Here is a 23,576-nt window from a genome sequence, read left to right as displayed (position 1 = left end):
TGGAACCAAACGTAAGCACATGAGGTCGGAAGAAATATTTAGGCAGTGCGATGGTAGACTTCAACCCTCCTGACTCTTCAAGCCCCAAAAGACTAGCTGGTAGAAGCCAGGGTGCCTGATATACACAGAACCAGTGAAAAGGTTCTTCGTGAGGAACAGAATCACAGCCTGACTGCAGACAGCCTTGTAAACACCACCACAAACGTACAGCTGTGCTTTACCCTGGAAGCTTGAGCATTTCAACCACTGCTGTTTGAGGGAAGATGGAGTGGAGGTGTGGGCAGGATTCAGAGGGACCCTTAAAGGAAAGGTCAGGGCCCAGCACAAAAGCTAAAGGTTGACTCCAGGGCACAGGAACTAACACATTTGTCCCAGGACACAGCTGACCCTGACACCTACTTCCCAGCGGAAAAGAAAGCCTTGAAGAAAGCGTGACAGATGCTGCCTCAAGGAGAGACTGTTCTCCAGAGTAGGCACTGCCCTGGAGGCCGCTCCCGCAGCCCTGCCACCACGGAGGAGCAGAGTGTCATTCACTCGGTCGCTACTCCCGGAGCCTCACCATGTGCCAGACAGACAGCGCACGTGCCCTCCCAGGGCTCGTCCTACAGGACTGAGCATCCCCTACGATGCTGGGATTTAAAAACCTCAGCCTGGCCACGACCAAAGGGGCCAGAACAGTCTAGTCAAACCACTCACTGTCCAGACTAGGAGACGAGGCCCAGAGGGTGAGCCGAGCATGGGCACAGTCCGTGCGGGGATGAGGGAAGAGAAGCACGTGCCAGGAAGAGTGGGGACCTGCGCCAGACCGCCGGGGGCTGAACCCAGCTCCCCCCGATGGACACGAGCGACTTGGGGCGGTCACCTTCTCCAGGGCTCCCCTCTGGCATCGGGGAGGCGGGAACCACAGCAGGAGTGCCCGGTGGGTCGCTGTAAATACTAAACAGGGTCTCTGCGGTGTGTTTCTGCCTTGGTACCAGCACAGGGTGCCGAGCACTCGTGTCTGTCAGCGCTTCCAGAGCTGGTCGGTACTGCTACTGCCCTGATTGTTGTATCCACTAGGCACTAAGGACTGATCCTTATAAACTCTGTTCCAGGATTTAGAGACACTGAGTTACTGTGTCTAACTTGCTTCCTGAACCTGTCAATCTAGATTCCTTGGCTCCTAAAACTTCAGCTCCCCGCCTAAGGGCTGGTCCCTAACTGCTCCAGCACCCTGCACGGAGGGCCCCTTTTCTGGCTCCCATGCATCAGCAATCGACACTTCTCCACCCCACGCTCCCCAGGCGGAGACACCACCTCTGACCCTTGAGGCCAGGAAGTTCCTGGCGGGCCCCGCTCCATCCCGCCGTCTCCCCACCCCTGCCCCACCCATGAAAAGGGATCCGTCCGTGTGGTGGCCCAGCAGCTCAGGCACACACGCAGGACCGCATGTCTCAGAGGGGAAATGGGATGCCTCGATGTGCAAACTGAAAAACAAACAACCAAAACAACGTCTCTGTGTAAGCACTGTTATTTCAGCTGAGCCCGTCTTTGTATACACACCTCACTCTGTAACTTCTCTGAAATAGTCACCAATATCCCTGGACATGAACAACCAAGATCTAGCTGCTTCATTTCTATCAGTGATGGGGCGCTTCGAGGATGCTAAGAGTATGATGCATACAGCGTGCACACACACAAGACTGAGTTATAAGTCACACAACTCAATCAATCATTTGGGATTACTAACAGTATTACCATTACCAGCTGCTATCAGCTGGTAAAGACCATGCTTTCGGTCCAGTGAGGACACAGGCAGATCACTCTACATGGAAAGGGCTGGCTCTCAGCGGCCTGTTCACACATTCACATGATGTAAATGGGGCTGACAGGTGCCCACGGGGAGGGACAGGAAGCAACGCGGGCTGAAGAAGCCCACGACCCCCAGGCTGGCCCCGACATCGCACTGGGCTCAGGGCACTGGATGAAAGAAGTCTCGTTGCTCGGCAACGAGTAATACGCTAGCCTTGAAGGAGAGCTAATCAATACAGTGTGGGCTGGAACTCCTTCACAAGCAAAACAATAATTTACTCTGCAATTCTGATTGAGGGGCACTGTCCTCTGAGAGCTAACCTTTATCTCTACCCCACCACTAAGCTGAACAAATATTTAGCACGGATTTTTCACAAAACTACTGTAGGATGAGCACCAACCGGAACAGAAGGTTAAGCTGAAAACAAGTCATAGGAATGAACAGACAAGAAGGCACCGCTCTGGGTGGCACCGCGGTTCAGGGCCCAGAGAACGTCTCCTTCACTGGGCAACTATTAACCAAACGCAGTCTCATACTTCAAGAATGTCCTGTAAAAAGGATGATGACCACTCCTTCCAAATAAAATTTTTAGAAGTGGAGCTTTATTCGAATTAACAGTAAAGAACTGCAGCTGCTTCTGTAATATTCGCAGTGAACACTGAGTGTGGCCAGGCCCCGTGCTAAGGACTTCAGATTCACTGGCTCTTTACCGCGTCCTCGAGAGGGGCAATGCTCTCATTTCCATTTTACGGTTTCATGAACAGAGGCTCACAAAGAATAAATAACTAGTCTCGGGCCATCAGGCTAGTTAGTGGCAAAGTTAGGATCCGACCGAACTCTAGAACAGGGTTGCCCAACGGAGCTTCCCGTGTGCTGGGAACACTCTGCCCTTCTACCCAGGTCAGCAGCCACCAGGCACGTGTGGCAACGAGGCACCTGGGATGTGGCTGACACGAGCGGGAACTGAATTTCACTTTTCATTAGTTTAGATTAAATATATGCAGCCCTGGGCAGGTAGCAGCCACCATGCTGGACCGGACAGAGCAGCTAGGGAGCAGGGGGTGTGAAATCTGGCTAGGGCCTGCTTCCATATAACCATGAGCTAAGAATGTGCTTTATATTTTTTAAAGGTTTTTGGACAAGAAGAAGAAGCAACAGAGACAGCATATGGCCCACAGAACCACTAAAATATTGACAACCCTTTACAGAACAAGTCAGTGGCCCCTGGCCCCGAGCTGTTCTCTCGACCACAATCGCTGTCCCTGGGAAAAGAGATTTCAAACCAGTTCCCCAGTTTAAATCTTAACAGTAAGAAGACGACATTAAAAATCGCACCACGTGAGTGTTTTCCTATTTTCATTCTCGTGTTTAAGTGATCCGGGCCTGAGCAAAGGCAAAAATGCTGACCAAGATCTGGCCTAATCAAGTTCTGTACAGTCAGCCACCAAAACAACGCTTCACGCCTACAAACTGCTTCTGCGTTCATTATCTCGTGCTTTATTGAAAACAAGCTCAGGAGCGAGGACGCGCATCTCGTAAAGGACAAAACGGAGACCTACCGGGACTCAGTGTTGCACGGAAGACGTGGTAACTCCAAGTCCAGTGACTGACTTATGAACCAAGATGCCTGAAGAAGCTGCAGAAGATGACACAAGACGAGCACCCATGAGCTCCACTGATTCAGGCGGGACAGCTCAGGCCATGGGTGTTCTGCCTCTGTGGGAGAAACGTCTCTGTTCTTCCACCAAGAAGGTGGATGCAAAGGGAGCGGTCGGGAGAGGCATCTTCCCGGGCCACTTCCCGTTTCTGGAACATGAGCAATCTCTGGAGGATACGGTGGCTTCTTCGTAGGGGGTCTTAAAAATCAACAGGAACGTGGCTCTCATGAGTTGAGGACACTCAAAGTCTAAGCAGCTCTGCCCCTCCTACCGGGGCCTCAGGTCGTGCTCGCATTAAGGACGCCCGCCCCTACTACCAGCCAGTGGTCTTCCCGCTGACACCCTTTACCCCACTCCGGGGGGCCTGGGGCTCCAAGCGTGTGACAGGCTACACTCTTTTGCCCTGGGCCTGCTGACTGTCCCCCGATTTTCCTGTAGGTTACATTCGACCCTTCAGTATTTTGTATCCTTTTCTTATGCTCTATACAGAGCCATCCAATAAGGAAGCCAATAGCTACAGGTGGCTCCTTCAATTTAAGCTAATTAGAGCTAAATAATATTAAAAATCTAGTTCTGGAACTTCCCTGGAGGTCCAGTGGTTAGGACTCTGCGTTTTCACTGCCGTGGTCCGGGTTTAATCCCCGGTTGGGGAACTACACGTGGTGCAACCAAAAAATAAAAAAATAAAAAATAAAAATCTAGTTTCTCAGTTACGTTCAGGTGCAACTTCAGCTCAAAAGCCACATGTGGCCAGTGGCTACCACACTGGACAGCATACAGAACATTTCCGTCGTCACCGAAATTTCAGGTAGACTGCATTGTGGTCTAAACCCTACACTCACACAACTCTGACCAATGCAAATACACGATGAGGGAGATCACGCTTTCCTCCCAACTCCTGACTGGTTGCACTCCAGGGCTGTACCACCATCACCAAATTATTTCTATCAATGACTCATCCCTTCACAGCACCACAAATTCAACTCCCTCATGATTATTTTTTGAACACTTCCCTCCACAAGTCCCCTTTGCCCATCTCACAGTTGAGTCATTTATTCACGTGCCTGAAAGTTTTACTTGGCAACATAAACTTCCAAATCTTCTTTCTCACCTGGGGTTCACTAGCCTTGATGGTTTGCATTAAACCCACTGAAGGTGTATGTTCCATGTATATCTCTAAGGCTGGGAAATGCACGTGTATATTTATCTTCTATCCAGTCAGCTCTTGGCCGCCTCTGCTGAGCAGCTTCCTTGACCCACCCGTCCTTCCCTCCACCTCATGGGCCCACTTTGTCAGCCAGTTTTACCACATATGCTTACACCTCCTTGACACAAGCCTTAGGTAATTACTGTAGAAATAGTTTCAGTGGTGAATTAGCTTGGGTTGCTCAAAGCGGAGCCTGAGACGAGGACTTTCTCACAGGTAGGAGTTTAGGAGAGTTGATCCCAGGAAGACAGAGTGAGGATGCAGGGAGAGTGGTGAGCGGAGAACAGCTAACAAAGAGGTATGTTAGGAGGTTGCTCCTGTGAGCAGGAGGGTCTCAAAGCCACCACGCAGAAGCCCCGCGGGAACTGTCGACCTGGAACGTCAACACAGCAGCTCCCCCTCCCTGAGCCGAGGGCTGCACTTCAAGGGAGCTCTTGGATGGGGCCTGGCGAGTGCCCACGGCGCCGAAGTCTCCAGGCAAAAGGTGGAAAGGGGAGCCCGGTAGCAGAAGGGAGTCTGAGTTTGTGCGACTCTTTCCACTGCAGCTGGGGCTGTAGCAGAGCTGGGCAGAGACGTGGTGAGGCAGCTGCCCGAGGCAGGCTTCTCTGCAGATGAGACAAGCACTCTGTGCCCCACTGTAGTTTCTTAAAAGCGCCATCTGGGAACTTGCCCGGCTAACCGTTCACCATCCTGTAGGACTCAGCCAGAGTGGCTTTCTCCTTGAAGCTAACCCCGCTCCCCACACCTGCAGCACTAATCGTGGTCACGTGTAAGTGTGTGTTCACAGACTCTCTCTCTCCCTCTGCTAGACTCTGAGCTCCCTCAGAGCGCTGCTGGCCTTCACCTCTGGGAATCCTGCTTCCTGCACACCACCAGGCACACTGGAGCTCAGTACCTGAACACCCATCGGACGGAAGGAGGGAAAGAAGGAGACGAGCACGCGCAGACGCCAGTCAGGGAGGAAGGAGTCTAGTCTCTGACCACGTTTGCACCCTGCACTCCTGAAGCGTAAGGTAAAGGGCCCAGAATCCCAACCAAGGCCACAGGCCTTTGCATAGCTTCGCACTCCTCAGGTTACTTCATTTAACCCACCAACAGCCCTACTCAGTTAAACCATATTTCATCGAACTGGAGACACCATTGACTACAAGGTGCTGCGTGACTTTATTTACCGTCAGGAAACGCTGCCGAATAACTGAAAGATGACACTGGTTGTGAGACAAACGCTGACTTCCTAAATATAAAAATGTGGGGAAAACAACCTCTTTATTTCCTAGAATTTTTGAAAACGTGATATTTATCTCCCATCTGATTCCAAAAAAGATTTAAGTTGGCAATCCTTTGAGACAGATACTATAATTCACGTCTACCAGTTAAAGAAATGGAGGGTTCTGAGGAAGACAGTCTGGATTTCCTTGGCATCCTCCGTCTCCATTTCATGAGGCTCACTCCTCACTCTGGCAAGACCTCCACTCGAGAAAGCCTCTGATGACCTCATTCATGCTGGGAAGGAACTTACAAGGATAGTCTCCCAGGAATGGCCAGGGATCCTTCCTCTTCTTACACTTGGAACAGAGGAGCCAGAAACCATCACTGAGGCCGCACCTCCAGGTGGGAAAATGCAGGGCCGTGAAGGCGACCTGGACAGTGTATTTGGAAGCAGGGGAGTGTTTCCGAGAGAGAGTCCTCCACGCCAGCCCCACCTACAGCATCTCCGTCACAATGTGTACTAACACAGACACTCCAAATTCGCAGGGAAAGATGACTGCATACGCTGAAATAACTAGTGAGAAATGTAAAAGGAAATCCTGGCAAAGCTGTGCACAGCTAACGCAACAAGCAAGGTTGCGATTCTGAAAAACAGTGGAACTGGTGGAAGGAGATGACATCATAGTTTTGCTTTCTTTTGAAGAGTCAACCGAATGGGTACACATCCTGGCTACTGACGACCAACGGTTGGAGCCACCTTCCCATCCTGAAGACGAACAGTGGTGAGCTCAGGGGGACTCAAGGAAGAGGAAGAAGGAAAAGAAACCATGGTCATAATTACAACTTGCACCCTGCTTGCAACTGCTTGCGGTGTGCCCCAAGCCTTTTATCCCCCTCCTAACACCACAGGCGGCCATAACCAGCTAATAAAGAGGGCCTGGGGCTGGATGCTTCCTGAAGCTTGGCGCTCCCCCACCCACTCCCCCCTCCCCGGCCCATTAGCAAGCACAGGGGCCACGTCACCGTGTGGCTCTCGGGCAGCAGCACACAGGGCTCCCCTGGGCTGTGGAAGCAGGTGGCACCCGATCCAAACAGAGACGATGAGAAGATGCTTGTGCCAGAACACTTTCCTTTCCAGGGCACAGAGATGGAATTGAAAGGGAGGTGTAAGACATGCATAAAGGCCTGACTGCCTTTTCCTGCTGCCAAGAAACACCATGCTGCAGGCTAACTGCAAAAGAGAATTTTTTAAAGAGTGCTTTCATTCTTAATTTTGCAAGATGGATTCAACCAACAGACCGGCACATGCATGCACGCAATACAATGCTGTTTTCATTTTTTCAGTCCTCTACAGAGGCTGCAGAAGTCTATTCTACAGAGCGAACTATTAAAAAAAAAACTCCTTAAATTCACCATGGAGTTACCTCTGTATAAAGATTTCAGTCAGTAAGAAGACCGATTTGGGAGCTTTGTTTTAGGTAAAGGTGGCAGCAGAGGTTCTAATTTCAGGGTTGGGGGGAGGGTGGCAGAGAGCCGGGAAGGAGAGAACAAGGGCTGGGCTTTTTCTAGATTTTTAACAATTTCCCCAGACGTCTTTTGAAGTAGTTATTTCTCCATGTCAAAGAGTTTATCTGAAAGTTCTGTATCTCACTTTGCAAGTAAATATTTTCACTTAACTCATAAAAATAGGCATACCGCTTGGTAATCTCTGGGTTCTAGTATATCTCCGGTAAGGCAGAGATGATTCGATACGATAATCCGCATGGCCTCTCAGTGTTGATGCTTTTCTGGAACTGCACGCTCTGCTTCTATCCCATCATCTACATTTTCCAACTGCCTTATCATAAGTCAACTCATACTGAATTTGTGACAAATTATATCTTCCACTTCTCCCCATGCTGGAGCTGTGCAATCCACCTTTTAAACCTATTTTAAAGGCTTTATATTTATCTTTACTATTTTTCACCCTGTTATTTTTGGCACGTCATTTTAGATTATCAAGCTTTTCTTGACTCAAGACCAAGTCACTAATCGTATCAGCTGTCGCTCCCAGCCTTGTGTCAACTGCAAATTTGATACGCATGTCTTCATCAAAGTCATTGGTAAAACTTGTGAGCAACGCAAGTCTGAAGGCAGAGCTCAGCACGGCTCCACTGTAAACATTCCTGCAGGTTAACAGTAAGCACATAATCCACACCTGGACAGATGTGTCCAAATAAATACAAATCTAAGTAAGTGCATTATTCGTCTGCCCAACCCACAAATCTCCACGTTACTCACAAGGGCCGCTGGGGATGTTTTACCAAAAGCCTGTGGATATCCAGACGCACAGTATCCTACATGGTCTCTGTCTGCTGTCAGATAGATGGAGGGACTAAGGTCAGCGGGAAGCGGGAGGAGTTTTCGGCTGAGTCCTGGCAGCACTGTGGCCTTGACGACCTGGTCACAGCTAACGAGGCATCCCCAACCCAAACAATAGTCAATAACTATAGCCCCTTTTCACCCAGAACTTCATCCTCTCTACATCAGGGAATGATAATCTGATGGGTTATATACTCCATTTTTGCATATTGGTGGGTTAAAAACCTGAGGTTAACACAGAAGAAATAAAACAAATTAAATGCAAAACCTGAACTTAACTTTAAAAAAACCTGCCTCAAACAGTGAAAGCCTACAAGGTGAGCCCTTGGTAATGTCCCCTTCACCATGTGCTTGAGCTGTTCTCCCGGAGGAGACCCGTCCCTGGAGCCACCAGTAGATGCTGTGACCATGGTCCTGTGGTTTGTCTTCCAGGCAGCTCACCCCGCTTCCTGTGAACAGAGGGAGCTGCCTGGGAGTCTCCCAGCTGCAGGCCTCCTTCTTTCTTGCCCTTATTCAGCCTGGTCCCTCTTTTAGGTGCGGGAGCTGGGGCCTAACCTGCTAGAGACAAGAAAACTCAACATTGTGCGTGTGTGTGTGTGTGTGTGTGTGTGTGTACACGTGTATGTGTGCCTGTGTCTATGTCTGTGTGTGCATGTGTGTGCATCTTCTGTCAGTGTATGTTTGCTTTCCCTCCAGCGGGGAGGAAGCTACACAGATTTGAGAGAACAGACTGGCCCCCAATCCTCACAATCGTCCTTCCCCTGTCCCGTTCCTCAGGAGCAGAGGGCTGCGTTAGGACAGGTGCATCCACATGGTGAGCTGACGTCCACCTGAGGTTACTAGACTCAGGTGTAGCTGTGTAGGTTTTGGCTTAACTGCTTTAAATTTGTTAACCTTTAAAATTAAGTTGTAAGGTAGCCAATGCTATTAGCTCAAACCAGAATCCTTTGTTTTTTTTTACTTTTCTGGAATTTTATATAAACAATACCATCTGAACTGGGTCACTGCACAAGGCTTTGACAATTGTTTTATTATGCAGAGACTTGAACTGAAACAGCATTTGCTACAAGAGGCGATGACTTTTATAGATATATATGCAAAAGTAGAAGCTGGGAATCAGAAAAGTGAATAAAATTTAAAAGATAAACAGCTACATATTAAAAATGGTTTTATCCTGCTGGGAGACAAAACTGGATGAGTATCTGGAGACCTCCTTGTCCCTGTGTTTTCAAGGAGAGACCACCCAACGGTGACACATAAGCACAATCCCTGGTCCAGACTCCTAAGACGCATCCTGTCATATTTCTTCTCCGGTGGTGAAATAAATCTCCTGGAGTAGAAGATAACGGATTTTGAATAGAATAAGTAAATATAACTATGCCGCCAAGAAAGAGCAGACAAACCTAGTCAATTTTGTAGGCAGCATACTAAACACTAGGTACCACAAGTGAAGCCCAGACATCTTTGATGTGGGTATGGGGCATGTCCAGGTACGCCCAGCAAATGCAGATTCACAGGTTAAGCATGAGGGAATTCTCAAAAGCCACCATTTTATTATACGACAACCTTAAGTGCTTTTACATATTAAAGTAAACATGAATACACGATGGTTTCAACAGTTTGTATATTTTATAGTCAAGAAAAGACAGGAAGCTTCTAGAAATATCCACCCTTGCAGCCAGCACTGGGGACTCTGTCTCACTCACCTGAGGGCCTGAGCTCCCTCTCCTGGGCCGAGAATGGGGGCAATCCTGGGGCACTGCCACGTGGCCAGCAAGAGTACATGATCAAACTGCCCCCAGCTGGCCATCCACAGTCGCTCACAGCAGGTCAAGACAGCCCAACCAGCACCGAGCTGGGACGAACCCAAGTTACCTACCACCAAAACCAACCATTTCAGCGGTGATGGATGTCTTCCATTTGCAAGTTGGGAGCCCTCAGTCAACCTGAGAGAACCACAGAGGTCGGAACACTTCCACCTCATGCAGCTTCTGGGCATTTATTCTACTTGGCGTTGGTAGCAGAGACTGGCATTAGCAGATGAGCAGCTCCAGTCAGGGGTTAGGAACGGCTATTAGGTATTAGGACACTTAGCCACGCCATCCCTAGGCTTCTTGTTTGATAAAATGGGAATGATATTCCCTGCCTATTCCCCAAACAGGCCAAGATCAGAGGGCAAGTGAGAAAATAATCTGTAAAAGTACCACACAAGTGGAAGATATATTATCGTCACCTAGAAAATTACTTCTAACATTCTCGAATTTTACCTACTATAGGAAGAGGCTACCAACGGACCAACAGGCTAGAGGGCATCTGGTCACAGAACAGACTAATGAGATTCCTGGAGACTCTGCTGCTGCCACAACAATCGGCGTTCTTGCAATTAGATTCCACACGTTTTTTCATGGTTTTCTTCTTTTTTTCCCTTTCCCCCCCATCTTTAAAGTGTTATAATTCACAAATAAACATTGTATACATTTAATGTGTATGACCTGATGTTTTGATACATGTATACATTGCGAAAGGATAACCACAGTTAAGCTAATTAACATATACATCACCCCTCATAGTTGTGTGTGTGTGCGTGTGCGCGTGCGTGCGTGTGCGTGCGTGCGCGTGCGTGTGCGTGTGCGTGTGGTGAGAACACTTAAGATGATCTACCCACTTAGCAAATTTCAAGTATACAACACAGAACTGTTAACTACAGTCACCATGCTGTACATCACCTCCCCTGACTTATTATTCATCTTGCGTAACTAAAACTTTGTACCCCTTGACCAACATCTCCCCATTTTCCCCTCCCCTCAGCCCCTGGTATAACCACCATTCTATTCTCTGCTTCCATGAGTTTGACCCTTTAAATTCTACACGTAAGTCAAGATGGGCAGTATTTGTCTTTCTGTGTCTGGCTTATTTCACTTAGCATGATGTCCTCCAGGTTCATCCATGTTGTCCTAAGTATCAGGATTTCTTTCTTTTTAATACTATTCCATTGTAAACCACATTTTCTCTATCAATTCATTCACCAATAGATATTTGTTTCCATATTTTGGCTACTGTGAATAATACTGCAATAAACATGGCCATGCAGAGATCTCTCTGAGATACTGATTTCATTTCCTTTGGATACACACCCAGAAGTAAGATTGCCAGATCATATGGTAGTTTTATTTTTAATTCTTTGAGGAACCACATACTTTTATCCATAATTGCTGCACCAATTTACATTCCCACCAACAGTGCATAAGGGATTCCTTGTCTTTGCATCCTTGCCCGCACTTACCTTTTTTTTTCCTTTATTTTTTTAAAACAATAGCCATTCTAATAGGTATGAGGTGAGATCTCACCGTGGTTTTGATATATATTCCCCTGAGGATTAGTGATGCTGAAGCCATCGTATGTCTTCTTTAAAGAAATGTCTATTCAGGTCCTTTGCCCATTTAAAAAAACAGATTATTTGTTGTTGTTTTTTTGCTATTGAGTTGTATGAACTTTTTATACTTTGGATATTAACCCTTTATCAGATATGTGGTTTGCAAATTATTTTTGCCAATTCCATAGGTTGCCTTTTCACTTTGCTGATGGCTTCCTTTGCTGTACAGAAGCTTTTTATTTTGATATAGCCCCACTTGTCTGTTTTCGCCATTGCTGCCTATGCTTTTGGTGTCATATCTGAAAAGTCACTGCCCAGAGCAATGCCAAGGAGCTTTTTCCCTATGCTTTCTTCTAATAGTTTAACAGTTTCAGGTCTTATGTTTATATCTTTAATCCATTTTGAATTGACTTTTGTATATGGTGTGAGATAAAGATCCAATTTCATCCTTCTGCATATGGATATCCACCTTCCCCAACAACATTTACTAAAGAGACTATCCCTTCCACACTGTGTGTTCTCGGTATCCTTGTTGAAGATCAGTCAACCATAGATGTGTGCATTTATTCCTGGGTTCTCTATTCTGTTCCACTCTAGTCTGTATGTCTGTTTTTATACCAGTACCATACTGTTTTAATAACTGTAGCTTTGTAATAAAGTTGGAAATCAGGAAGTGTGATGCCTTCAGCTTTGTTCCTCTTGCTCAAGGTTGCTGTGACTATTCAGGGTCTTTTGTGGTTCATTTGAAGTTTAGGATTTTTTTTTTCTAATTCTGCAAAGAATGCCATTGAGGGGCTTCCCTGGTGGCACTGTGGTTAAGAATCTGCCTGCCAATGCAGGCGACACGGGTTCGAGCCCTGGTCCGGGAAGATCCCACGTGCTGCAGAGCAACTAAGCCTGTGCACCACAACTACTGAGCCTGCGCTCTAGAGCCCACAAGCCACAACTACTGAGCCCGCGTGCCACAACTGCTGAAGGCTGCGTGCCTAGAGCCCGTGCTCCGCAACAAGAGAAGCCACTGCAATGAGAAGCCCACGCACTGCAACAAAGAGTAGCCCCCGCTCGCCACAACTAGAGAAAGCCCACGTGCAACAACGAAGACCCAACGCAGCCAAAAATAAAATAATTTTTTAAAAAAAGAATGCCATTGAAATTTTGATGGAGATTGCACTGAATCTGCAGTTAATTTTAAGTGATATAGATTTTTTCACAATATTAATTCTTCCAATCCATGAGCAAAGAATGTCTTTCCATCTACCTGTTATCTTCTTTAATTTTCTTCATTAATTTTTTATAATTTTCAGTATACAACTCTTTTGCTTCTTTAGTTAAGATTATTCCTAAGTGTTTCCTTCTTTTTGTTGCTATTGTTAATGGGATTGTCTTCATTTCCTTTTCAAATAGCTCATTGTTTGTGTATAGAAACGTAACTGATTTTTGTATGTTGATTTTGTATACTGCAACTCTGCTGTAGTTTGCTACCTGAGCAAACTCAAGGGAGAGAACAAAAAGAGGGGGCACTGGCCAGTGTCCACCACAGCAAGCCACTTAGGGTCAGGGTGCAGGGAGGGAAACCAGAGGTTGGGAAATAGGTAAACAGTGAAAGAGCTGCAGCCTGAATGATGAGAAAGAGGTGGGCTTGCAAAGCCCGAGGTAAAGAGTGTTTCAGAAAAGGAGACCAGTAAGAGGAGAGATACATGCACTCCCTATGTTCACAGCAGCAGTATTCACAACAGCCAAGACATGGAAGCAACCTCAATGTCCGTTAACAAAGGAATGGATAAAGAAGACGCGGTACATATGTATACAATGGAATACTACTCAGCCATAAAAAAGAACAAAATAATGCCGTTTGCAGCCACATAGATGGACCTAGAGATGACCATACTAAGTGACGGAAGTCAGAAAGAGAAAGGCAAATACCATGTGATATCACTTACATGCAGAATCTAAAATATGATGCAAATGAACCTATCTATGAAACAGAATAACAAACATAGAGAACAGACTGGTGGTTGTCAAGGGGGAGGGGGTTAGGGGAGGGATGGAGTGGGAGTTTGGGGTTAGCAGATGTAAGCTTTTATATATAGAATGGATAAACAACAAGGTCCTACTGTATAGCACAGGGAACTATGTTCAATATTCTATGATAAGCCATAAAGGAAAAGAATATGAAAAAAGAATGTATATATATGTATAACTGGATCACTTTGCTCTACACCAGAAATTAACACAACATTGTAAATCAACTATACTTCAACTAAAAAAAAATTGATATTAAAAACAAATAAACAAGGTCAGCCTGTTCAGAAAACAGAGACCAGTGTGACCACAGTGCAGGGAAGGAAGGAGAGAGTGGCCAAGGAAATCAGAGCAACAGGCAGAGGCCAGATGGGCAGGGTCTCGAAGGTTCTGGACAGGAGTTGCCCATCTGCCGGCAGCTTCATGAGAAGCTTGCAGAGTGTGGTCAGGAGAATGACCTGGTCTGAAACACACGTGCTTCACGAAATGTCTTCTCATACTCTTATTATGACTCAATTCATGGACTAGAATATGAAGTACAAACTCTTTGGCTAAGCATCTAAGGCCCTCCACGATCCGGGTCCAACAACTGTTTCCATATCATGCATTCAAATTAGATTCTGTTCTCTTGTTATGTCCAAAGCAGTACTACAAACACACTCTCGCACATACCTAGAATATACTTCTCTTCAAGCCTACATATCCAACTCGACACCACAACAAATGCCATAAAACCTTCCAATACCCAGGCAGAAGTCATTTCTCCCATCTGCAAACAATCACATCACTTCGCCCAGTTTTCGTCAAGTGGCACTTGCCAACTTCTACCTTGCATATGGTTTTTTGGAATAAGATTACAGAAATGAGATGGTGGCTCAAGAAGTGTGCAGTTACTTTAGTTTGGTGAGTATGAAGAATATTTCATGAATGAAGTGTTTTTCTGCCTTGCTATTAGCACCTGGCAGAACTGAAGAGCTATTAGGAGGCTGACATGGAGACCACAAATTTGGCACCAGGAGGGATCCTGAGGTTCCTAAATCATCCACAATTAGACTGGGTTTCTTGGTTGCTGTTCTAAAAAGTGGTGATGCCAGCAATTAGGGATGCAAGTTTCCAGGGGTATCTAACAGGGCAGCGTCTGTGCCGTGCCACCAACCCAGTAAGATCTCTGCTTTGTTGATGATATTCCTGTACACTGCTGCCCACACCGCAAACAGACCCTCTGTCTTTACAGGCCTGGGTAGATCAGGCTAAAATGCAAGTGACAAAGATAATCCACTTTAGTCTGCAAATTAAAAAACTGGGTCTTCCGCAAAATTCACTTTAAGCAAGCAATGGAATTAGCTGAAGGAACACTGAAAGCAGAAAAACCATGCCTGTACGTGTAATTCGTGTCTTCTAGAGCTTTAGATGCCCTCTCTTGAACGAGGAATGGGATATTCTTAACTTACACGTGCGCACAACAGACATGAGTTACAAACCACGAGGCTGTGCTCGGGCTGGTTTGTTCACCACCTCCTTGGCATTATTTAAATGCAATGTTTTGTACACAGATATGAATAACACCAGAAATAACAACTAAAACAAAAACAAAATAAGAAAGCTACATACTGGTTCAAAGTAACCCCACATATGAACATGTCTGTGGACTGCAGGCATTACCCTTTAATGCTATGAATATATATTGGCAGATACTTCATCCAAATGTTAAGTGTTTTTTCTTGTGCACAAAATTCTGTATTTGTGCTCCTCTCATTTAACAAAATATGTGTGGTTTGTGTGTGTGCATTCTCATTTCTTCCACCCAAATAAACAAGCAGACTGGCATCACAAGGCTTCTTTTTTTGCTTAGGCAGAATATTGAGCAAACAAATATTTATTCTGGGTTACTCAGCTGTGAGACATAAGGGGATTCATGACACGCTGTGTCTGGTGCCTGCTTAGCTTTTACAAGATAATTGCACTTTGGACCACCTAGAACATCACATTAAATGCAGAGACCTGACTTTAAAATTTAAAAAACATGGAATGGGCAGAATTTAATCAGTCATGCCTCCATAAAATTGTGGGAGATATAAATAAATGGGCAATAGAAAGTTGCAATAAACCAGCATTAATCAAACTGTGATTAATTCAGGATCAGATTAAAACCCACAGTGGCAGCTGCATCAGGCCCGTTCTGCAGCGCTATTCTCTTCTGCTCCTTTCTGTTTCCCCCTTCTTCCCTCTTCTCATTCCCTTCTGCTCTCACCCCTAGGGCATCCTCCTTGGTGGATAAACCTGCAGGAGAGTTAATTGTCACATACATGGATTTAATCACATTGTCCATCACATTTGGGGGCCCTGCCTTTAGCGATCCGTGACTAATTGTTGTGGTAATTTTTCAATCATTAACAGCAGCACATATGCTGCAGACAAATCCCAAGGTGCCTACTAAACCCCAGTGACAAGCGGCACACAGGCCCCAGAAGGGCCAGCACAAGCCTGGTCTCAGCCCTCACCCCCAATCCTATTAGTCATGCATCATCATTAATATACATCCATTCCAAGGATGTGTCAGGCTGCAAGAAGGTCAGAGGGGCCCGAGTGTGCTTTATAACATAGCCGCGTCTTCAACCTATTCTTTGAAAAAGGAAGAGGAAGGCGGAGGGGGGTGGGGAGGAAATTAAAACTCCATGTGGGACAAGTAGCTGAGGGCCTATTCTAAGTTCCGCTTGTTTCTCATTCATCTGCAGGCAGGCTCCTGAGCTGCCGCAAGTTCCCTTTCTTGTAGTTGCAGCAGTATTAGCGATCTCCATGGCAACCACCGGTGCTCATCTGCGGTGCACACTGCAGCTTCCTGGGGCTCAATTCTCAAGCCGCGCTGGTGTCAGACGGGGCAGGCCATGTGCACTAGTGGGACCAGACCCTGCCTCGGGGAATCCTCCCGCTGATTGAAGCCCTGCTCTAATCACCACAGGATATGAGCCAGCAAGATCACACGGAATCTCAGCTGCCCGCACGGGATCCAGGAATGCTGTTTAGTTTTCATTTTCCTTTTTCTAAGGGTCTTTGCTGGTTAAAAGTAAAGAGCCACTATCTTACAAAAAGGATTCAATTTAAAATAGGTGGCATAACAGGGAACTCTACTCAATATTCTGTAATAACCTACATGGGGAAAGAATCTGAAAAAGAATACATACATGTGTATGTATAACTGAAGCACTTTGCTGTACACCTGAAGCTAAGACAACATCGTAAATCAACTATCCTCCAATATAAAATAAAATTTAAATTAAATTTTAAAAATAAACTAAAAAAATAGGCGGTATATATAACGTTGTGGGTAACTGATTTATTTGAGGCATACATCTCACACACCTTGCATGAAAGGGAAATTTCCTACTCAGGAGGAAATTAAAGCTCCCAAGCTCTCCCTGTGGTTCTTCCTAAATGAAGGAACATTTGGGATATTGGCCAGAAAAGCAAGAGAAGGATTCCTGGGTTATTACTGAAATTCTGACTCTTCCTATGGAGGCTTAGGAAATTCCCTCTTGTACCTAGTTTCCCCAAGATTAAAATAAGATCTACTTATTTTAGGCACTTAGCAGTGGATCACTGCACAAGGTCTTGGCAAGACTTAATTAGTATGTGCAATTTATTTTTAGCTCCTTAAATGAGAGATGTTTGGTGTGGCTCCATTATGGGGAAATGAAAGGCCGAGCGCCCTCTACTGCTACTTCTGGGTCAGCCTCTGGGTTATCTGAAACCCCACGCTGGGGTTCCCTTATTGCTCACAAGCATCCTGGCTTGGAAGGCATTTAATGGTAAGAGCAGGAAGAAAGAAAACAGACAATAGGCTGACTGTTAAAAATGGAATATCTCACATCAAGGTGACTCACAGTACCTACATCTGCTCAGAGCAGGGTGAGAAAGGTCTGGGAAAATTCAGAGTGCCCAACCCTGCATCATGAACAAACATTAAAGGATAAAAAAGTAGTCTCTTACTTTCTGCTCACATTCTTTCAGGACAAGGAGGGGGAAAAAGGAGGATAACGACAGGATCTCACTGACTGGTCTGTTTTCTAGAAAAGTCAGGGGAAAAAGAAAACCTCGTTTTTCCTGAATTTTTTTTAACATTCACAGCACTAATTAGTTCCTGACTTTGTTTCTGAGTTTAGTTTGAACCCAGACCCATACTCCATAACACTATATGAACAAATCCACTTTAGAGCCTAGATGTTCTTATTAGTTATCACCATGAACAAAAAGTTATACAGATGAAAAAGAAAACAATTTGACATGACTTTTATTCTTTTCTCCATTATGTAAATAATGACCCTTAAATAACATTTAAACAACTGCAAATACAAGTTCAGCTTGGAGCTGAAGCTGGACAGCATATAAAGAAATTCTGCTTCTTTATTAAAAGTTAACTCTCTTTGGAAAGGTGTTGGTAATAATAGTAATAATAACAATACACTAAATAAAAATAAAGTCTAAAATTCGTTGAACTCTTTCTGTGTCAGAAACTGTTCTAAGTGCTCTACATGCAATATTCTTTAATCTTTATAGCTCTTCAAGGTCAGTACCAATATTATTACCATTTCTGAGTTAGGAGAATGAGACACAGAGAGAATTAGTATCTTGTCACAGATACTGTCACACAACTGACAAGTAACAAAGCCAGAATTCAAATCCAGGCCCTTGAAATCCTAAACCCACCAAGCTAACCAATAAACTCTGTTGAAGGACACAGTAGAATCAAATTCTGGGGAGACGGAACCCAAGCTGTTCATCATGGAATCTAGTTCCTTTAAAGAAAAGCCAAAATTATGAAAGCTCTACCCAGCTTACATATTTCCTCCTCCAAACCCAGACCTTATCTTGTTAGAAGCCAAGACCACATATTTTTCCATCACCTTTGATTTTTTCATGGGACGTCATCAGTTTACCCTTGAACTGAGTCAGTGTCCCTGACAGAAACGCGCTCCGATAAGGACACCAGGGCCGGCGTTCAGTACACGGTGGGCGTGAGCAGCTGCAGGGGCCGCGGACAGCCAGCACGGGGCTTCGACCTGCTGCGTGGGGAGAGGGCTTCTCTCAGCCCTGGGCAGTTGACTATCCAGTGGTGGGATCAGCTATTCATCACCCCCCAGGTCCTCTCAGCTGACGGCAGGAGGGCCGCAGAGCAGCGGAGTGGGGGAGATGGAGAGCAGGAACCCAGCAGGAGCACAGCTCTGCCACGAAAGAGCCTCGTAGGCTGTGGAGAGTGAGGGCCCAGATGGACAGCTGACCGTGGGGCTGCCACCGGGCGCCCCCAAGGAGCGGTCAGAGTGCAGGCAGCAATGGCTGAAGACAGGTTTCCATCAAGGCCTTCATGTGAAGGGTTCACATCAGTCTCTGGCTCTTTTCAAGGACCCAAATCCCATCAGACTTGAAATGACTAGACTCCAGCAAACTGAGATTGTCAGGAAGACATATTTTCAAAATTTCCCTGTCAAATAGCTGGAAAAGGGGGTTATGACATGCCACGTCAAATACACATCTACATTTGTATCCACAGATACAAATTCCAGATACAGAAATCCTGAACTTTATCCTTCTGAAAGGGCTGTGGACTACACACAAGGACATCTCCCACACACTACCCTGCAAAGGCAATGAAATGGTCTCTCCATTCTTATCTCATTACGATTCTCCAATCAATCTGTCTGAGAACAGTAAATGACTGCAGCATCCCAGGCATCCCACTCATACAAAAGTGTGAATAATTTGCTAAATGTGAGGAAATGAGATAGTTTACAGATCACGCAGGGAATCCATAATAGGAAAAAGTTGCAATATCAAACACTAGCATTTCTAATTATGTCATTACGTTTGATGAGTGAAATGGCCCCCTTTGAAATAGATTTAAAGATTTCTGGTCAAACTATATTTTATAAAATGAGTATTCTTTCTGTAATGTTATGGATTATCCTTAAATAGTTCTCTTTAAATATGAAATGCTTGAGGAGAATGTGAAAGGGAATTCAGTTATTGCAAGATACAACGTTACTTTACCATCACACAAATTCTCCTTTCATTATGTGGCTAATTTCTTTTTTTCCTATTAGCAGCCAGGGAAAAAAGATGTAATTGGCATGCTCTGAAATATTAAGCTAACTCTGGTACTAAAGATATGCAATCTCTCACAGCTTAAGAATTTTATTTTGCAATGCATTGCAGGATGAGAAATACCACTTAGAAAAGCATCAGCTTTGATGTTGCCGACCCTAGGGTTTCCATGACGTTGTAGCTCTTAAAAGAGTTTACCTTGATGTGTTTAATAGCACCAGAAATCCTGGGTTGAGAACATACCCCGGGCTCTGCGGGGGACGGTTAAGACACTCCTCCTGGCCCTTCCAGCTCTGACGTTTGGTGACTGTAGGTTTTTACTGCTGGCCTCACTCTCTCTATAAGGAAAATGGATGCTAAACATTGCAGCAGTGCATATTCTATGTAATGGAATTCTGAAGTAGATCACATTATTAAGGAAATATATGTTTTGAAACACGGTTTATTCCCTTCTGCTAACGTTAAGGCCGTGGATACATATAACCATCAAAGTGCATATCTAAAATCACGGAACTATAAAAATGGTGACGGCATAAGGAATCTTAGAAATAATCTTTTAGTGCAAACCCATTTATTTTACTGATAAGGAAACAGAGAAGTCTGGAGAAATATACTAATAACAATAATACTAATAAAAATATCCTTTCGAACTAACATCTACCAAGAGGTAATTACGGGCCAGAAACTATTATGTTTTCCATACATCGTCTTCTTTAATCTTTTTAAGAAGGCTAAGAGATAAACATTAGTATTATCAACCTCATTTTTACAAATAAGGAAACCGAGGCTCAGAGAGGTTATACCACATGTCCAAGTGCGTCCAGACGGCAAGGACAGAGCAAACACCGGGACCTAGCGGTGTGACCCCATGGCCCTGCTCTTAATCTCACAAGACCACGAGAAATCATGGCTTAAGTTCACGGATAAGTTCTTACAACAGTTAAAATTCATAGAATTAATGAAGGTAAGACTGACTGTACATTTCAGGATTTCCATGCCCATATTTTTAGGACCGGTGCCAGGTGCTAGAAGTACACAGAAGATGAAGACACTGCCCTCTGAACGAGGAGCTAAGGAGAACCCCACACACACACACACAAGGATGTGACAGTCCAGAGGAAGATGCAGACAGCACGTGCTAGGAGCAGGGTGGTAACTCCACGAAGAGAAGCCCACTCTCAAGCCAGGCAGAACCTAGGAGAGCAGCCCTTCCTGTGAGCACCTGGGCCTCAAAAGCCACCACAGCTGTGAAGTGGGACTCACCAGTGGGCAACCCGGCAGTGTGAGCTCAGCAGACAGGAGGGAGAAAGGTAAAACTGTATTTATTTGACAGTTATCTTATATATAACAAAGACACTTTTTTCTTCTGGTATTCTACCTCACTGGAAGATCCCAGAACACCATGTGAATATTCACAGCCTCCAAAAACATGTAGATGGCAATTCTCACCCTCATTTTTTTATGATGAGAAAATCTGGCTGTGAAGTGGTTGAGTGATTTGCTAGATGCCTCCAGAGGGGAACGTGGAAACTACTGGAGAAAATTAGACTGCTCAACTACCAGATGTAGCATGTGACACAAAAATCAGCCTGTCAATACCAGAAACCTACACTCTGAACAGCTGGCAAAGGAAGAGGATCTAGCAAAGGTGACTGACAAAGTAGATCAGCAAAGAATATGTGAGGAACGTTTCAGATCTACTGTACCTTATATCATCAGTTGAGAATTCCTTGTGGATAAACGTTACCAGTTCACAAGCGGGTAGCAATGGTTTCAAGGATGCTCAGGTATTACAATGAGAAGCGGCTAGGGCAAGTGTCACGAAGAACTTCTCAGAAATGGAACAGCCCCTGAATTAGGGCTTCTGAACCTCAAAAGCAATTCTTCAACAGCGGCAAAACGTTTTTACTTAAAGCTTAACCTATCCATGTAAGGATCGGTTAACAACAGGTGACCACCTGGGGAAAAGAATCATTATTAAATTCATACAGCCAAAAAACTGAAGCTACACACAGAAACATCTCATTTAATTTAAACAAACTAATGCTTTAAAATGTACATCTTAAAAACCAATAAATTAGGGAGTGACTATTCAACTTATAAAAGAATTCACTACCTGCTTTCCTTTCATAAAACTTTAATTTATTCAGCTTTTCCGGGGCACACCTCTTGAATGAACTGGGGACTATGTGCCTCTTACTGTTACTGCCACACGGTCACAGGCCATGTCAGTGGAGAAAGAAGCCACTGCAGCTTACAGCCTAGGTGTCCCTGTCCTCACGGGAGGCATGGAACCCAGAGAGGAGCCAGCACAAACCACTCCCGACCCCGGCATCTCCCGGAGGATGGTCACAGCCCCCAGCACCAGAATCACCGGGACACTGCTTCAGACTGCAGACCCTGGACACCCCACACAGCCAGAGCCGGATCTCGGGGGACCTGCATTTGCATCAAGCTCCCCAAATTTGAGAGTCACTCGCTAAGAGGCAGGCCTGAGAAAGAGCTCTCGCTGGATGCGTGGGAGACACTGGGGCCATTATGAAGGTTGACATCCTCTGGGTTGATCTGAAACTGAAATAAGCAAAACCTCTGTGGAGGAATGTAACCCACTGCCTCACTTTCCTCCACCAAACATTTGTTGATGGTGTTTTCAGAGTTAAGCCTGGGGGAACAGGGTCGACTGAGACCCAGCTCTTGCCTTGAAGGAGCTCAAAATCTCATTGGGGAATAGTAGAGAAACTCAGAAATCACTGAAGAATGGCAATGGCAGTGAAGAGAGATACACAGAGCATTTTCGGAAAGAGAGGCCACATCCTGGCCGGGGTGGGGGAGAGGAATGGAAATGGGAGGCAGATACAGGATCTTTGAGGACTTTGCAAATGAGGGGTTAAATGAGGGGCTGAGGTTAACTCTTCCAGGACGAGCAGAAATTACAGAGAGGACGTGGAAAAGGGGAAGGGGATAGAAGGAAAGGCCTGTGTCAAGTTACAGAGGCCAGGAGAGGAGAAGCATTCGGGGGGCTATTATCCGTCACATTATTTGAAAGGAAAGGACCATATGGAGTTGCGTGTAACAAATGAGGCTTCTGAATATGCAGGAGACAGAAAACAGAGGCAGGAACAAGCCTGCAGGGCTACTTACCGCAGGGTTAATGAGCTCCGTGGACAATAAGGGTAAGATTTGTTCCTCCACTTCAGAAGCATTAGAGACCTGGGAAGAGTCTGAAAGGCGTCAGTAATATTTTTTTAAGGCTATGGCTGTGAGAGGTCTTAGTGACATTTTAAGTTGGAACTGAAAAAATTAAAATGCTAATCTTGTTTACACCGAAAACCTCCCAATATGAAAGAAAAAAGGTATCTCCTAGTGCTTGTCAAATAACTTCCAACAAATACAGCTGAAGGACTGGTTTTCATAGGAGCACTGATGCTGAAACGGCTCTTAGGAGGTACCAGGGGATGGACAGCCAGGTGTGCCCATCTGTGCAGAGTTCACGGGAATGAAACACACAAATGGGAAGACGTGCCAGGGGTCTTTAAAAAGTCATAAGTAAGAACAGAAAATCAACTGCGGGTGTATTCCGAAGCTAGCACAATAGCTCTGCTACCAAAGCAAGATGCTCAGCTGGTCTAGTTTTGGTGAGATGTCAACGAGCAAAATTATAAATAAGCTGTAATGTGTAGATAAGACTGGAAGGTTGCCCAGGCCAGGTTAACTTTAAATGATGACCATTAACATAAAATAAAGAAATAAACAAATAAAACGCACGCACACACACACACACACCCAACAACCACCTTTCTATCCATTCTCTCAGAATCCTTCTCATTGCTTCGACTTTTTCAAATGACAGAGGACTAA

The 23,576-nt window shown here is 45.4% G+C and overlaps 1 protein-coding gene across 11 annotated transcripts in view; it reads right to left on the bottom strand.

The window, feature by feature from the left end:
- The window catches only part of FARS2 (phenylalanyl-tRNA synthetase 2, mitochondrial), a 395,257-nt gene that overhangs the window by 221,808 nt on the left and 149,873 nt on the right, over window positions 1-23,576 (bottom strand). For 2 of the 11 annotated variants that reach the window (XR_016394512.1, XR_016394513.1), the window contains exon 7: window positions 21,425-22,939. The exons of the other annotated variants lie outside the window; for them this stretch is intronic. The gene's annotated coding sequence lies outside the window, so the exon portion shown is untranslated. The remainder of the gene's footprint in view (window positions 1-21,424; window positions 22,940-23,576) is intronic. 11 annotated transcript variants of the gene reach the window in all.

The sequence above is a fragment of the Delphinapterus leucas genome, chromosome 10 (assembly GCF_059928025.1).
Source record: "Delphinapterus leucas isolate spDelLeu-1000000601 "Yukka" chromosome 10, BTC_Dleu_Yukka2, whole genome shotgun sequence".
Taxonomy (NCBI): Eukaryota; Metazoa; Chordata; class Mammalia; order Artiodactyla; family Monodontidae; genus Delphinapterus; species Delphinapterus leucas.
This window is presented reverse-complemented; position numbering and strand designations above follow the sequence as displayed.